An 18028-nucleotide genomic window follows, 5' to 3' on the forward strand; every position below is an offset into this window, starting at 1 on the left:
CCAGTTCCGCACCCCAGTTCTATATGGCTATCACTTAGCATCAAGCCTTAATGTTTCCAGGATGTCTGTCTAATTACTGTGTGGGTAGCACTGTACCACGATGTAAACTGACAGAAATGCAATCCAACCAAATGTATCCTAACGCACTTTGTTATTGTAAACTATAAATGCCAATAAAAACGTGTTTAAAAAAATGAACCACCTGGAAACAGTACTAAACCCAACCAAATACAGTCAAGAGACCAGTAACGAGAATCCCAGAACGGTAAAAAGCACAAATCCTGAAAGACCCCACAACGGTATAAATGTTCTTTATAAAGGCATGAAGCATACCATTAAAGGTGTATTAAGAATGGTCGAATTAGCACAAGTTTGAAACTAGTGAACTACTCCACGGCGTAGCAAGGACTGTGTTCTGTCCTTCACACAACCCATCAGCCAGTCAAAAAATGTGAATGCTTCAATCTGTGTTTCCTTGACCGACCAGTCTAGCGTGCAGGTCACACTCTGAGCACACAGCTCCTTCTCCGCGGCCTGCCCTCTGCTTCTATTTTGCTTCCGTCAGTGAGTGCATGAAAGATTTGAGGGTTTTCCATCACCGGGCCCAGCTTTGGAAGCTCGGTTGGCTCAGGTCTGGCAGCCGAACATCTGCTCCACAGAAGCACACTAAATGTTACTCTGCCACTGTCTGTCACAGCCTCCCTCACTGCCCAGACGTCTTCTTATTTGTCTGTAACCTTCGCTTTTTGGCCGAGGGCTGCAGCAAGCGCACAGAAGTATCTGTTTCTGGTCCTATGAGCAATGGAAGTGCAAATACTAGTGAAAAACATTCAGGGACGAGGGGCTTAAGGGGAAGAGGAAGGGAGATATTTAACATGATGCACAACACATAATACTCATCTTTGAAGGCTCCCTCTGGGATCCTAAGACAACATAAGGCAGAATAACAACAAACAAACCACATCACAGGTTAATGTGGGTTTAACAATCACTCAGTGTTCAGAGTGCCATCAAAGGGTGGTGACGTGATACTTTACAAACATGATAGACTGTAACTGTGCAGCGGACTAGCCCTGCCACTGTGGGGTCACGACTGATGATGAGGGCGTCACTCGTGGTACGGCCTGTAAACAAACAAGGCCGCTACCACATATCGAACTGTGCACAAGACGTGCCCCTGACAGGCCGGTATGTCTGTGGCACTGGGTAACTTCAGGCTTGCCTGGCACATGACAGACTGTTCCACCCTTACCATCCCCACAGAGGTATGTGGATAAGCAAAGTAAAGTACTTTTGTTTTAATAACATTCGACCTGCAATTTTGGCATATTCAAGGGCTATATACAAGAAACTGACGCATCTCTGCGTTAGAGCAGTGATGAGTCAGTGTCCCTGCACCTGCATGCGAAACCCTTGCACCACGATGGATGCGTCATATTTACAATACAGCACACCTTGATGCAAGGATTGACAGATTCTGACGCACAGGGCATGACTGGGAACCAACTGGCCCTGGCTAAGTGCTCAGCCGGCCCCCCGGGGTGGAGGTTGGGGGTGCGACCGAGCTCTTTGCCGGGGCCGGTTTTCAGCCAATTTTGTTACAGGGCCGATTTTGCAGCTCTGCTACAAAACCGGCCCCCAGGGGCCCAAAACCGGCCCCCACCCTTGCGGCGCACCGGGGGATTGCCCGGCAGTGCACGCAATGGCCAGTCCGGCCCCGGTGACGCATCTGTTGGCACAAAATTCATGTATTGCTGGAGTTGTGTCGCAAGCACGATGCAACTCCAGCAATGCATGGGGAGGCCTATACTTATTGTGCAGCATCACTCCTTATGCCTGCTCCAAGCAGATGTAAGGTTTTGACACAGTGGCGTCCTAGAAGTGGTGCAGTGAAATCTTGTAGATTTCACTGTGTCACTTCTACAAGGCTTTCCTGCATGGGAATGCCCACCCTGCATACATTATACCTGACAAAGGGAATAACGTGGTACAGTGCTTTACAACGTGAGCAAATGATGGCAGCAAGGTAAAACTCACAGCACCACCCAGTTGAGTCACCACTGAGTCAAAAGTATAGGATATTGCCCACCTCATATGACCAGCTGCCACACGGTCATCAATCATACATATATTTTGGACTTTTACGAACACTTGGCGAGGGTTGGTTTATCTTGGAGCTTGTTTAGAACCGCATTGATTTTCTTGTTTTTGCGTGCACTTGACACGAGTTGCATGTGAACACATTGTTGAGATGTCATAAAGTAGCACTGAAGTCCACCATTCTATATTTTCCCATGGCGAAACAAATACTGGAATACCTTTAGAGGATTAAAGGACAGCTATTTGACACTACATAATATTGGTAAGCTTACATTTATAAACTGGTATGGGCACTTATTGTTGGGTGTATGATCAAATTCTCTCTTGCCTTCCTTTTTCTCCTTGAGAACCAGCGGACCATCTTCTATAGTGTCACAACTATGTATAGGACTGTACTGTTTCTATCTTAGAAAATACTCTGAATGTCCTTATTTGTAAAACATAGATATAATAGTATTGTTAAGAAAATTTCTAAAGCCCTTCTCAACACAAAGGGTGCTCTCTTTTGCGGTGTACTGTTTGGGTATACCATATATTTCTAAGCTGATTTTACTAAAAAAATGACGACATTGTTTTTGCTTTGTAATATATTGTATATGTATTTGTTTGTATGTGATTACAGCCCTGAAGAGGCCCTGGGTGCAGGGAAAAACAAATTGACTGTGGAAGAAATTGAAATTAAAAGAACTTCCGGTTGAATACCTGAATATATTGAATTGATACTCTATTCTGACTCATATTTATTGTGTTTATATTGCCTCTCATTTCTTTTGCTATCGTTATAACATGATGCATCTCCCTAGATGTGTCATGTTATAAATGGGCCGCAACATGGCACATTGTTTGCTCCGCCACTGCTTCACAAAAAGTGACGCAATGGTGGCAGAAAAGTGTCTCAAGGCCTCATAAATAAGGCCCCCTATTTATACGACCTCTACATAACAAGTAGTACTAGCACTAATTTAATGCTACTAAATGTAGAGCTTGAGATTGTGACCTGTGTGTCAGACACTGATGTTTAACTCACTGAGCCACCTCGGTCACTCTTTATTCAGTATACGATGCTTGAGCCTTTTACCCCTAAAGTCCTGATTAAGGTACGATGGTCGAGGTTCTGTGACATGGGACTACACCTGAGTGGCATTTCAGGTATTGCTCGCTGTCCAATGCTCTAGTAACCATGGCTAAGAGGCCCGCATCATGCGTGACTCCTTCAGCCAGTGCTGTCCTAGTGAAACACCATTTGCACATTGTGAAATATAGTTCCATATTTACGGAGGGAAACACAAAGCTGCATCTAATGAAATTCAATGTTGTGTGGACTCAAATTGGTTGAAAGTGTTATAGGTGACCTAAGCCTGTGTAGCTACCGTGAGTGAAAGGCATCGGCTTCAGTGAGTGAAAGGTGTCTCCTGCGGGTGGGTGATAGGAACCCCAGGAGCTGTCTGGGCCTGGCACTTTACGGCTGCCAGTCTTTTCGCTTTGTTCAAAGAATGGGTCATGCCTGCCAAAAAAGGGCTTATGCAAAATAGCAGGTTTGCTTGGGCACAAGAAACTGCGTGGTGGAGGCGCACGGAGGAGGCAATGGCGTCTACATCTGTTCTCCCCAGATTGGTACCAACTATTAGAGCATCTATCTGGACACTTACAGCGCTCATGTCAAAGGTCATACACCACACTTGTGGGCCTTGTAGCCCACCCTCAGGTAGCTCCTTCAAGTGTTCCGCTCCTGGTGCTTCTCATTGGCTTATATTTGGGCATTGTTTTGCTGCATTTGGGTGTATATAAGGGGGAAAGTGGGACATGTTTGATATTAGTTCTCTGACAAGTGAAAGTCTAATCTTGGTTCCTAGACGCAACACCATTGCACCTTACACCTCACACATAGAATGCAGTCACAGGGATACTTTCTGGGACCCCTAAATTCAATTTTGTATCTAAGGCCATTAGACAACTGCCAATTAGAAGCTGAATAGAATTGAAGGTGCTGTGCATTGCCTATAAAACGATTCACAATACAGGTCCGGAGTTTCTGAAGCACTCCTTGCAGATTTACACACCTGGTAGACCTTTACGCTCCCTAGGGGCAAACCTGCTAACCATTCCCAGAACCTATAGAACCAACTGGGGAGACAGAAGCTCTGAGGTTGGCACTGCCAAGTTATGGAACACCCTTCCTCCTCAGATCAGAGCCCTTCCCACTATTATTGCTTTTAGGAAACAATTAAAAACCTAGCATTTCAACAAGTAGACTTTTTACGTCTCAGGAGCAGGCAGCACCAAGACACCTTTCGGTATATATGCGCTCTACAAGTTGCATTAACATAACATAACAACATAATCCTTTCAATGTACTGTGCAATATGAGTACTAGTCCCACATTCCTCTATATCGCCTCCACACAACACTTCCATGTGTCATAGACTAATGCACTCACACCTTCTTTGTACTTGACATCAACCAAATTTATGTCAACAGAGTATAACACAAATATAAAACAAAACATCATTTTGATGCAACACCATCAGAAAACTCCTTGTTTTCAGTAAATGAAACCAATGAGATTTTGAAACTACTTCACATTTTCAAAATGGCTGTTGGGTCATTGTTTGGTATATTCTGCACTTTGGTTTATGACAGCGTGACTTCTTTCTGTTTCAATTACCTCTCTAATAAAAATTAACAAGCATTAGTTCAGCTAATAGGTCTCACCTTTAAAAGGTGAGGGCTAAGCCATTGGCTCCACCAATGCTGGTTTGTAGAGCATAATGAAAAATATGTATACAAACTTTGAAATTGTGGTGCATCACATGTGGATGCCCAGGCGGCCATCTTGGCAAGCTTTGTCTTTAGGAGAAAAACCTGTGCCAAGATGGCCACCAGTGCATCACCACACATGGGCATGCATGGGTAGCCATTTTGATATACGTTTTCTAAAAGAAATAGCATTTCAAAATTGCTGTGTGCTTCACTGATGGACAATGTAGCTCTTTTGTAAGTTTAATCTACCTATCCAAAATGGCAGACAACAATTTTTGAAAGGTACATTAAATTACAAAGGTGTGAGGGTGAAAGCACAAAAATAAAGAAGCAAGTGGCCCTGGAAGCAGTACACAGTTGCCGGGTCCTTGCAAAAAATAAAATTTAGGATGAAAAATATAAAACAGGGTTTGGCGGGGAGAAAAATTGTGGAGCTGGGGGTAATCGGGATGAAAAGTAACAAAAGAGAAAGAGAGGTGGCAGACCAATGGAGGAAGTGGTGGGGGAACGAAAAGTAAAGAAGGATCACAGAAGGGTGTGAGAGCGATGGTGGAAATGCAGAAAAGCAACATGCACAGTGGAAGCAAGGGCAAGTAGCTGGAGAGAATATGGACAAAAGGAGAGCAGTGGGGAGAAGTGGCAGGGCAAAAGAGGTACTAGAGGTGTGCATGAAAAGCAATGGAAGAGCGGAGAGATGGCATAGCAACGGAGGAACTAGTAGGAGTGGGATGAACAGCAACTGAGGAATGGGAAAGTGTGGAAAACAACGAAGGGAGTGGGAGGAGTGGCCTGCAATGCGGATATGGAGGCAAAAATGTAAAACAAACCAGTACACAAGGGGAGAGAGATAAAACACATGACATCCAGAGGTGCAGAAAGGCAAGAAAAAAATAGAAAGCAAGCGCATGGGAGTTACAAACCACAAAGCCAATGATAAGCAATGGGCAGAATGCATTCCAAGGGAAGCTTTCCGAATGACCCCAAGATGCACCGGCTGGAAGATTTTCACCTATAAAAAAGTATTTCCGTGGTTGTAAGCAGAGGAAAGATGCAACTCACTCTGTAAAACACCTATTCTCCATGAAAGAAACATACAATAGAAGAGGAAGAATTCCATAGAATAGAAAGCAAGGACATGTGATTACTCGTAAAGTCAACCAATGATGAGCAATGGGCTGAACCAGAACCCACTCTAGGTATTGTAATTGTACAAAAGTACCAAGGGTGTCTAAGGGGCATGGTTGGTTGCATAAATGGTGACACGTGGAACCAGAATAGCTGTCAGCGAACAGCAAGGAATAACACTTGTTGGCACTTTTTCAGCTGCTGTTATGGGGATCATGAGGCTCCTGTCCAAGCATGGCTCTTGTGAAGCATTGATCAGTGCACCCCACTTACAGCAATGTGTGTTAAGGAGCATTCTTTGCTCAAAGCAGAAAACGTCGAGCTTCATAAAGAGAGCATGAAAAATATAGACAGAAAAGAAGGCTGGTATTGGGGAGAGACACATAACCAGGAGGAGAAGCGAAAAACCAGAGGATGGAAAAAGAAGAGAAATGGTGATCTCAACTCGAGAGCGCTGAAGAGAGCAGAAGTAAACCGCTGTAGGAAGAGCATGCAGAGTAACAAAGGGCCTGCAAAAGGGCACACGTCGGGGTACACGCGGGTGACCGGCGTCCACCCACTACTTTCACAGAGTGTATGCCGTCCACGCTGACACGAAGTTGGGCTCCACTGTAAAAGGTGCTGAACTTGTCCTGGTGTAATTTTCAATCACCGGGACAGATTCAGCAGCTCCTGCTCGTTGTCTGCTTTCGATCCGCAACAATGTGCATGGGGGGTGTCTCTTATTTCAGACTCCTGCTGGACCCACAACAAAGGCCGAATTTAAGGGTTCATCAGGCCTCTGTTTGTTCGAGTCTCCTGGCTGGGAGCAGTGAGGAGCCCCACACCCAAATGTAAATGCAGTGGAGGCGAAACAAAGGCTCACACCTTGTTAGCACAATGTTAGCACTTCACAGATACTTAATGTAGACATCTTTTCACTTTCTTCAGTCCCTGTTTACGAGATACACAGGCACTGTAAGAATGCCACATGGTTGATCTTTCCCAATATTTATACAAAATAAATTGCTTTTATATAGCGCTTACTGTCCATGAGAAGACGTTTACATACCACTATTTGTTCTTGTATAGTGCTACTCATCCCAATGCAGGGTGTCAAAGTGCTTTACATCAAACATACATATTACATATACAATAAATCATCCAAGTTTGTAAATCAATGTGCAGGAGGTGTTACATAAAAAAGTGGGGGGTACACGATGTAGAAGTCACATATCACCTTTCATGGCTCACTGTGCGATATTATAATTACAATGCAACTGCAAGTAACATAAGGATCTCTGTTTAAATCAGTGACCCACTTACCTATCTACATAAAATAAAATCTGTCATTTGCATGTTACATGATGTGCTTTACAGGAGACACATTAACCCTCTATGCTGACTTTGAGTCAAAACTGAGGCTAGACAAAACGCAATTATTTCCAGCAAGTGCATCAACCTCCAGAGTTATCTTACCATTATTATTCACACAGATTTACTGGGAACACACAGATCACTGCTGCAGGTGCCTTAAACCCATAAGATATTTTAAAATAATCTTTGCAACTAATTAAGCAGAACAGATTTACTGTCAATTTTCTCCTTGTTGCCACTTTCTTTGTGGCAGAGTTAAAAAAAACTATAAGTTGAGGTGCAGATTTTGTATCTGGGTTGAGTCACTTTTTCTGGCTCAACCCTAACGTAAAATCTATTTTGGGATTTACTGTACCACACAAATCCCTTTTATGTGGGTTTTCAGGAGAAAAAAAAATGAACGCATGGCAGTACATTGCTCTGCCTTGTATTACATGGGTGGAGCTAGGGCGTTACTGTCATCCATTGATGTATTTTGACGCAAACCATATTTACAAAGGCTTGTAAGCACAGGTTTGCACCAAAATGGTGAGTCTACCTGAGGCTGGCCTAACAAGGAGAAATATATAATTTTCTCCTTGTTATTTCCTCTTTGCATGTATGCTGTATCCTGCAGCACACATACAAAGAAGAAATAGCATCATAGGATAGTTTTTTCGTGGCTTTGAGAAAAAAACAAGCAAAAAAAATACGCAAGGCAGCCCATTGCCCTACTTTGCATTACTATGCGTCATGTAGGTTTTACATGGGTTGTGCATTGGCAATCCGTATATCCACCCACATGTTTTGCGTGCAAATGTATACACAGTCTTCTAAAGGCAGGCACACTAGCTTTCCTTGGATCAACTCTCAAGTTCTAATACCCTGTAAAAGTTTAGAGGTTATTCCCTATTTATGTAGCCGGCATCCCAGCTAGGCCCCTCTTGTTAGTTCAAATCTTAGAAGTTCCAAGATGTCTTTGATAAAGTCAAAGGAGCAAGCCTAGTATTGGTGGCCCAGTATTCAGTCTTACTCGCTTTCGCGGGAGTGGAGGGTCGGAGTGCCCTGTCACACGTCTGCGGCCCGGTGGTGCGCAGAAGACTGGATGCTCGTCAGCAGCAGACTGGACTACGGCAACGCTCTCTACGCAGGAACATCAGCCAAACTCCAGAAACGACTGCAACGCATACAGAATGCCTCTACATGCCTCATCCTCGACACCCCCACCACAGCCACACCTCAGCCTACCTGAGAGACCTACACTGGTTCCCCGTAAACAAGAAGATCACCTTCAAGCTCCTCACCCACACTCACAAAGCTCTCTACAACACCGGACCAGCGTATCTCAATGCCTTCTACACCCCAAACAGCCAGCTTCGCTCCGCTGATTTTGCCCTCGCCACCATCCCCCGCATTCATCGAGCAACCGCCGGCGGCAGATCTTTCTCTCACTTCGCTGCAAAAACCTGGAACACCCTCCCGTCTGCTTACGACAGACCCAGGACCTGCAGGCCTTCAGGAGATGCCTAAAGACCTGGCTGTTCAAGCAGTAGCAGCACCCCCAGCGCCTTGAGACCCTCACGGGTGAGCTGTGCGCTCTACAAATGTACTGATTGATTGATTTATTGATTGCTATGGTAGAGGCTACAGGCGTCCACACACTCCTCCGCCTATTTGGTAAGCCTCCCTGAATACAGTGGCAGGTCTTGGGTCCTCCTTGATTATTGGATAGTTGAATCATTGCTCTTCCTGCTCTAGTAATGGCTTGCTTCTCCTTCAAAGCTGCCCGCTGCTCCAGGGCAGCAGCCCTCTCACTTCACCACTGCCTCCCTTCGGGCATATGGAGTTTGTGACAGCGCACACAGGAAAATGCCTCCTTCAGGCCACAGCATTAGGCGTTCTCACCCACTGGAATTCCAAGTGGCATGCTTCATCATAGAGTCCTCATCCAGATACCTAATGTATCTGGGCCGGATTGACCTTGGTTGCCATGGGAGCTCTTTGGTTATTGGGAGGGATCCTAGATTTAAAATAGTCTAGCATGTAATGAGGGTTAATTTTTTTTTTAAGGGTTCCCTGACATAGTAAGAATAGGTGAGGATGCACTAAGGGAACTAGTATTCTCAGTAACCTTAGGTCAACATGTTTCAGCCATCACACAAATGTCTCACTGGGCTATTTCTCATTCATCAGGACCTCACAAAGATCCTGTTAGTATCCTATTTGTTTGCATTCAGTTGTGAAACCATATTCGTACATGCCATACATACCGACCCATTTGGTTGCTATGTTAGTATTTCTTTAGTAGCATCCTATTTAGAGCCCCATGGCTGTGAGGAGGCAGGTGCACCTTGTTGGCAAACTTTCATCAAACATCTCTTCCAGGCCGTGAACCTATTTGGTTTCTCCTTTCACTGCATCCTAGATTCTTATTATAACTGGTACAGCATTTCAGCCAATAAATCAAACGCAAGAGAGATTTGCCTAGGATCACAGAATTTGGTCAACCTGGAAAGCCGATATTGATCCAGAGTTTCCTGCTTTCACATTGTTCATTTCATTAATTAGATGGACATATCTTTATTTCCCTGTTTTAAATTAAAGGTTAATGCTTTGTCTTTAATTCTTGGCAAATTAGGTTGAAGCGTGGGTGGCGGGCAGATGCCGCAAATGTGCACTTTCACTTCAAATAATGACTGTCTTGTGTAACCCTGCTTGCAACTCTATTACCTAAATATTTGCAGAAATATCTAAATCTGTCACATCACAACAAACGATTATTTCTAAACATTTGAAGTTGTGTGTTTTATTTACCACTAAATGAATCACTAAATGTTGAAGAGTTGTTTTCCTTGAAAGGAATACAAGTTGCATTTTTGTAACTTTGGAAATTCGAGAGTGCTGGATATTGCTGCATTAAATTTTGCCCTAGTTGTTACCCTACCGAGGTATGGGTGGTTTGGTTTTTTGCCCATCTCACACCTACCTAATGTAATGATGATGCAAATTTTGCTATGTACTGTATTAAAACACAATAAGACAGGTTAGCTTTCCTGTTATGATGCTCTTAGGTCTGGGATACTGATGTATTTCAGTTATGCTATCTATGAAATGAAAGTTTCTTTATGCTTACCTAGGGCTTGGTCTTTCATGATGAGGATACAGTAAAAAGGTGAGACCACAGGATAGTGTTACTTTAAAAAGTAGGTCAAGTAGGCCGTCTCTGGTGCACCATGTTGAAGGTGTAACATGTCTAGAATATGCAGAGGTATTATTAGCGAGCATAGTCTAGTGTAGATTCTGGTTACTGGCAATCGTTTTTGGTGCCTTTCGCTGTTCCTACATCCCCCATGTGGGTAGTAGTTCTATGCAAACTAGTCATATTTCCTTCAGAAGGCCAATATTTTCTTGACAGTAGTGGTTGGAACTGGAATTGTATGGGCCTTTTTATTGTGAGTTACCTTTGTCACCATTTCCATTTCATCCTTGGATACTGTACATCTTACACTTATTTTGATGGGGAGCTGATACTTGCTTTGAAATGTATGGTCCATTCTTTGTGTGGGCATTCTGGTGGTACTGATTCCAGTGTGAGCTGTCAGGGTATGCTGGTAAATGGGAGGGTAGTTTAGATATAGTTATGCCAACATTAAGAACATGAGAGATGCCAACTGCTAAATGTGGAGGTGATATTTGGGGGAAGGGAGGGCAGAGTGTAATTTGTAAAAGCATAAATGCAGAGCCCCAAAGTTTTTCTTAGGGTCCTATTGCTGAATGCCAAGGTTGCCATAACTTGTTTATTCTTTCAGGCTGTTTTTCATACCTTTTTTACTTCATAATTTTTTTCTTATCTCTCTCCTTTCTTCCCTTTCTTCCCTTTCTGTCTTTCTCTCTTGCTTGGCGTTATTGCTGTTGGCGTGAAATTACTCCCAATCTCCTAAAATGGGTGCACTTGGGTAAGGCTGAGTAAGAAAACTTTGCATAGGAGGGTGGTCTCACCTCTGGAGAGTGAAGGCAGCTAAAGCAATCACATCTAAATGGAAATGTGCTGTATATGGAATGTTATGCCTGAGTAGGCTGGCGTAGAGTTAGTTTGTTCAATCCTTGGGTAAAAGAATCGTTACGCTGACAAAAGGCAACATTGTTTTTATGTGTAGCTTACAAACATGTGAATCTTCTGCCTAATTCAAGAGGGTTTGCATGTATATGTAAATGTACTTATATAGCGCAAACCTGTCACCCAAAGGGCATCCTGGCGCTTGCTTAGGGAACCCGTCCTGGTATTCCCCTGTGATAAACCCCGGCAGGGTGTCCACAAGGTGAAAGCCAGGCATCCGCCGCGAGGGGCCGTAGTGGAGATTGAGCAAGCTATTGCCCAGAGTTGCAGAGTGGGACCCCGTGATTCGAGTAGGCACCAGAGCGAGAATTGTCGAGTCCGTGGAATTTTGAGCCCGAGACCCGCCGAGGCGGGGAATCGAACCCTGGTCTACGGTCGATCTCAGCTTCCGGGTCTGCCGCCTCTAACCACTGAGCCACGCTTCTCGAAATGTGCTCAAATGTACTTACAATAGACCTGTTAAACATATATGAGAGGGTTTAAGATCTGCTGTCACTTCTGGTGGATGCCACTTCATGTGGTGTCAATTCATGTGAAGCCACCTGTGATGTCACCTGCTTACTGCCTAACTAGGCTAGTCCCCCCTTCTTCTTACTTTAGGCCGTGTGCCCTTGCCTGCAACTTACGAACGTAGTCCGTATCCCTGTTTCTAGGGTTATAGCCTAGATTTTGAGCGTCTGTGGCCCTCCCCATGCTCTATGAAGCCTCTATGATTGTGGGACTTCGTGCCAAGCTGGCGCGTGCCCTTCGCCCTCCTTCTCATCCGCCAGTGAGAAGAGCGCAGACGGTGTCAGGAATAACTTCACACCCGCGCGCGCTGCAGACAGTGTGATGAGCATCCTCCAGTCAGGGTGACACTGCAGGGTCATGACCCCCTTCCATCTTTGCGTAAGGCATCTGTGCGGAAGTGCACGTCGCGTTGAGAATGCCTTCTCCGCTGCGCACCCTCTATCCTGTGGCACTGCAGACGGGTCCATATACATCCGTCCACGTGTTCCAGTGCACACAGCACCACAGAGAGCCTTATCAGTACATCACCAGCGCGCGCACAGCCTCGGTTGCCAGCTGCCTCCTTCATGAGTGCTAGCATGTCATAAGCGTCTGTGCACACAGCGACACAGTACTGATCCTCCCAGCTGAAAATACACAAACCACAAACGGTGCCCCACTTTCCGGGCAGTGTCCGGGCCGGGGTACGGAGTATAATGAAACCTGGGGTCCGAAATGGCATTTCCGCATCTTAAGATGCTTCAGGTCGTGGTGCGCGCCCCACACACCACATCACTACAAACAGGGGAGCCCGTCCTCCTGTGCACTCCCGCCTCCACCTGGCGCACGGCCCCTGCCGGGTCCCAGCTTTGCCCGCGCAGCGTCAATGCCACGACTCCCCGGCGCCCTCGGAGCTCTGCGCCGTCAGCCCGTCCTTGGCTCCCTCCTAGCTTCTGCTTTTCAGAGTGGCGCTGGCCGCTGCTTCTCGGCTTCCACAGGGCGGGCTACCCTAGCGGTGTCGCGGTCGCCTCACACATGGCTGCTGCGGAGGGGCGCAGGGCTCCCCGTGCCACGCAGGCGAGGTGGGACATGGAGAGGTTTAAGAGATTGGACGGCTGGCCAAGCACAGAGACTCTAGCGACTATGGAGACATTTGGGGTCATTACTAATAGGTCTGGGGGTCTGTGAGATAAGTGACACCGCCCCAGCCCTACCGACTCCAGCGCCACGGGCTGTTGCAAACTATCCATCTCTCCCTGCAGCTAAAGCCACCTCCGACGCACAGGGATGCAGAGGCACGCTGTGGGAGCCAGGCACAATGCCACTGCATCAGTGCCCTGCAGTCCTTCGACAGCGTCATTGGTGACAGCAGGGAGCCCCCCCTCTTACTCCCCCCCGCCCCCCAGAAAGAATAATGGGGTCTGTACTCACCGAGAAATCTGCAGGGCTCGCCCCCTCACAGCCAATGCTGCCTCTTCCTCCCCGCGCACATCATGTGTCCTGCAGGCTGAGGGCTGCCTCACTTCTTCCCTGACAGGAAAACCACATTCAGCGCGAGCCCGTCCAGCGAGTGATTCACACGAGGAAGCAACCGGCGTCTGCTGCTGCTCGAAGCGCACACGGGGAGCCCAGGCGCACACGGGAACACACATGCACAGGGGAAGGAGCCTGTCAGAGCCCAGTGCGGAGGCGGCGTCAGCTGCCGCTTATGCCAAAGCGTTTGGAATCAGGAGTCGTGACAGTTTCCACCGCCCCCTCGATCGCAGTGTGTGATCCTGCACCTCCACTGCGTGCCCCCGAATCGAGGGGCTTTAGAAACAATGTAGGAGAAGTCCAGGTGGGACAAAAGGACTATATACACATGAGAGAGAGAGAGAGCGAGAGAGAGAATAGCTAAGGTGCAACTGAGCAATATAATCCAATGAAGGGTTCTGGTGACAGTATACACCAAGTCGTTTGTAAATATCACCAAAACCCCAGGAGGGCAACATTGGATCATATTAAACTGTTCACGTTATTCCATTGACACCGTTGGAGTCACCAAGATTAAAACAGCTTTATCTGTCCTTCCTGGCATCAAACCTATTGTAATCATTGCAAAATGCAGGAACTCATAATTCTTTTGACCTTTGCATTCTTTAACTTTGTCCCTAGAGCCTCCTGAACTGGTCTCCAACTGAAGAAACCCTCAGGTGAGCTGTAGGAAGCTAGCCAAACAAATCCACCCGCAATCTCTTCTTGGAAATGCTCTATTGGGAAAGATAGCCTGGAGAGATGCCAACAACAAGCTTATCAGCCTTGTCAGTTCCCTCAGATACAAACGGGTTTTCCCCAGCACCTTCCTTAGTTCTGTCTCCAGCTATTTCATTTTACCACTGGTAAGTAAAGAGGAGACTTCTTTACACTGATCATTAAATAAAAAAAATTCTACCTACCTCGTTGGTTGCAAAACCAACCTCTCTCGATTCACCCGACAATCTAAATCCTCCAACTGGATTGCCAAAGCCATCTATTTTTACAAACAAATTATGTCCTGAGCTATCAGAAATATGCTATCTAAATACATTTTATCAAATGTAGAGCTGTTCTCCTCAAACCAGCTACCACTGCCATTAATAAGTTGCTAAAGCACAAAGACATGGGTGACAACCCAAAGACATGCAAGTAAATTGCGATATCGTGTACTCTCATCGAAATTGAACATTTCTCGTGTTCCTGAGGCAAAGGCACTGTAAAAAAACACAAGTCCTTCAAGTCCAGCTGAACCATACCATCTCTTCATAGTATCATATATGTAAGCAAGTGAAGCCCTTTAATCTTGAAATAATGATACACAACCCACTTGTTCATATCTTGTAAGTTTATCACTGGATGTAAACCTCGCTCCTGAAGTTCTTTCTTCTTCACAAAAATTAATTTTTGAGTAATCCTGAATAAGTCTGAACTAGCTCTTTTATTGCTGCTTTTCTTTTTCTTTCCATTTCAAACCTTCTTTTGACATCAAATATCTTTCCTGATTTAAGAAAGATACCTTTTTTTCCAGCCTTTTGTGAACTGGTTGACAAACCCATCAACGGGATATCCATTCACTTTCCGGTGAGATACCCTAACCATCGTCCTACTTTTATCTGCTTGAAACTGATCTGCTACCTCTTGGCATTCATGCTTGATCTCTTCCTCTTCCCTTGTGTGTTTGGCCTCCATCGGAAAAATCCCATTGTAGTCTAAATGTCTGGATAGTAATCACATCCCTGCACAGGCTGACAATAGTCAGAAACCAAGATCTTTCCTGGAAGAAGTCAGAGAATCGACTTCTCCATACCATGCTCTCCAAAAAACACCTTGAACAAAGTTTCTTTTTAAGGGCTGGTCCTTATCCAGGTTCACAAACATACTGCATTGCAAAAAAAAAATATCGCATTATGTAGGAGCTGCTGGACCTTCCTCTGAAACTCAGTCACCAATTTTTGGTTGATTCTCATAAGTATTGATTTAATTAATTCTGTCATTATTCAAACTTTAGCATTCCCAAATATAACACATTGATATTTTATTTCAGCCTCGAAGACGCACGTAGGTCGATTCACAAAAACATTTATGAGAACAAGTAGAACTACAATAGTACTCTCCTACATATTTTAAACATATTTGTGAATTGTCCCCAAAATGTCAAACTCCCTATTAGTAAAAGTGCAAAAAGTACTAATTTCATTTGAATATTCCCATTTTATCACAATTTGGTTGAGACCAATTCACAAATGTGTTTAAGAGTAAATGAAAGAGTGCTACAAGAGAGCTATTTCATTCTCCAAAATGCTTTTACAAATAGACCCCAAATGTCCACATTTGTGCCCTTTGAAATAGCTTTGTTAGCCATGTCAGGTCCAAAACATCCAGAACTTTATCTTGCCATGCTTTCAGCGACTTATTAATCGCCTTCTACAATCCCTTACCAGCCTTGTTATGTACTTCACTATCTTTGGATCGAAGCCTGGTATAATTTGGCCAGAGATAGCATTATGCATAAGCATACCTTTCTTAAGTCTAAAGATATTTCCTTATCTTAACTGCAATACATTCGTTCACATGTTCCAAATGCACCAATCCTTGGTCAGTAGACACTAGATATCCCCTGGTCGGAACACATGACTGCAAAACAGATTGTGTATTACTTAGGCCTATTCTTTGGTAGACATTTTTGTTTCCGTTGACTTTCAAAGTTTCATCTCCATCTGAAAATCAATGTTTGCATCAAAAACTCATCCTCCTCATAATCATCACCCTTCAAGCGTTTAATCTGTATTCTTCTTTCTTCTTTTTTTTTCTAGAAGAAGGCCTCTGTGGAGGTTCCATTCCTTGTGAGAACAAAACGACCCAAGGGCAGCACCCTTTTTGAAGGTAGTTGTCTTATTTTTCTTTTTTATTTCAGAATATTATTTAGCCAGTGCTGTTACTACTGAATTATTCGCTCCAACCTCCCCCTTCCATTTTTTCTTCCACATTGGCTCCTCCAAGTCAAAATGCGAACAATTAATAATCATCTACCCTTATCAGCCAAATAGATTTTGACAAAAAAGCAGCCTTCACTGATTTCAAAACCATTCTGTTTATGCTCTTGGTTGACATTTCTCTTAACTCCTCTCTGGACATTTCTACAGATCCTGGCCCACTCAGAACTGATACCTCCATCTCATTTGATGACGCCTGCATCAGGCAAAGGTAGGAAATCATTCCTAGTTGTTAATAACATAATTTCTAAATGTGTCAAACACTGTTCTTATTTTATTGTTTTTTTACCATTTTAAATAAGGTATTCTTTCCTCGCTATAATATTTCACTTCTTAATAGTTGTTTTGTAATCCTCCTTAGAAGGCTGCAGCTGAACAGTCCTCTTTCTATTTCTGTTTTTGAAATGCTCACCAGCAGCCCTACCTACAACTGTGTACAAAGACTGAATGCAAATCCACCAGCCCTAGGACACTTATCAGTGTGATCCTCACTTTGGTTAAAGGAGAGAGCGGTCCAAGATGGCAGCCAGATGTTTGTCACTTTAGCGGCATCAAGTTTTATTAATATTGGGGTGTCATTGATTCTAGGATACACTTAGTGCCCAAGAAATTTACGTGATGTATAAAAAAGCCAAGTTTGTAATTCTAGCAGTGCTAAGGCGAGGGAAAACACCCTTGACCCTCTAATAACTCAACCATAAGGTCTGTTCAAACACGTGTTGGCTGAGCGATTCGTATTAAAGACCAAAGAAAACACCAGAAACAAACTACTCTCTTTCTTTGATTGTAATGGATTACTTTCTACATCATGTTCATGGTATATGCGTGCGCAGAGGATAAGCATTAGCATCAAGTTTCATGCCTGACTGCCCAACGCATCAACCTCATTTGTAAATTATCACAGAATGCCCTGACTGGAACCTTTGGAGACATGTCATCTGACGTTTAGCAGCTATATCGCTCACCAGTGGCCCACAAACCCCTCAAGTGTCAGATGCTTTATACTGAGAGTTATATTGTTCACCTACACACACCCTTCCAAAACAATTAAAACCATACAGAGTAAAGGCAGAAACAATAAAAGCAAACAATGAAAAAAAAACAGATGCAAACACATTCAAAGGAAATAACTGGATAGTGAATCCTATAAAAGTGTCACGGCAACCCCTGCTCATCACAACACTTTCTGTACCTGTGAAAGAACACAAGAGGACTGCACCTGCACTCTATGACCTGTGTGGCTAGATCAGCTTCCACGTCTACCGAGGATTGAGAAGCAGATTCCAGGGTGATTTGGGCAACCTCCTATGTTGCTAGTCAAACACATCTAGCTGCAAGAGGACCATTTCTCCCTGGCGTTGAAGATCTTCATAAGACTCAAGATACTGCCTCCTTTTTGATGGTATCAATCAATGTGTCTTCATCCTCCACAGCCCAGTAATTAAACATCTGGTTGTTCCACATGATGTGGAGCACTGCCGGGAACTTTAGTTGTACTTTTGCCCCCAGTTTAAGCAGCTTTTCCTTTCTCCTGCCAAGCTGCCACTGCCTCTGGTCTGTTGCTTTACACACATCTGATATGATAGGAAAAAAG

General features: G+C 44.5%; 1 protein-coding gene and 1 long non-coding RNA gene across 4 annotated transcripts in view; one reads left to right on the forward strand and one right to left on the reverse strand.

Moving 5' to 3' along the window:
* SPECC1 (sperm antigen with calponin homology and coiled-coil domains 1) overlaps window positions 1-13970 on the reverse strand; it is a 1365024-nt gene extending 1351054 nt beyond the window's left edge. The window contains exon 1 of one of the 3 annotated variants that reach the window (XM_078679993.1): window positions 13358-13950. The gene's annotated coding sequence lies outside the window, so the exon portion shown is untranslated. Of the gene's footprint in view, window positions 1-13357 lie in introns of all 3 variants that reach the window. The other 2 variants (XM_078679997.1, XM_078679995.1) reach the window with 2 other exon arrangements.
* A 2282-nt stretch (window positions 13971-16252) lies between these two features.
* Window positions 16253-18028, forward strand: part of LOC144824536 (uncharacterized) — an 80529-nt gene continuing 78753 nt past the window's right edge. Inside the window, exons 1-2 of the long non-coding RNA XR_013609004.1 lie at window positions 16253-16324; window positions 16585-16645. This is a non-coding gene — a long non-coding RNA (uncharacterized LOC144824536). The remainder of the gene's footprint in view (window positions 16325-16584; window positions 16646-18028) is intronic.

This window comes from Lissotriton helveticus, chromosome 3_1 (assembly GCF_964261635.1).
Source record: "Lissotriton helveticus chromosome 3_1, aLisHel1.1, whole genome shotgun sequence".
Classification (NCBI taxonomy): domain Eukaryota; kingdom Metazoa; phylum Chordata; class Amphibia; order Caudata; family Salamandridae; genus Lissotriton; species Lissotriton helveticus.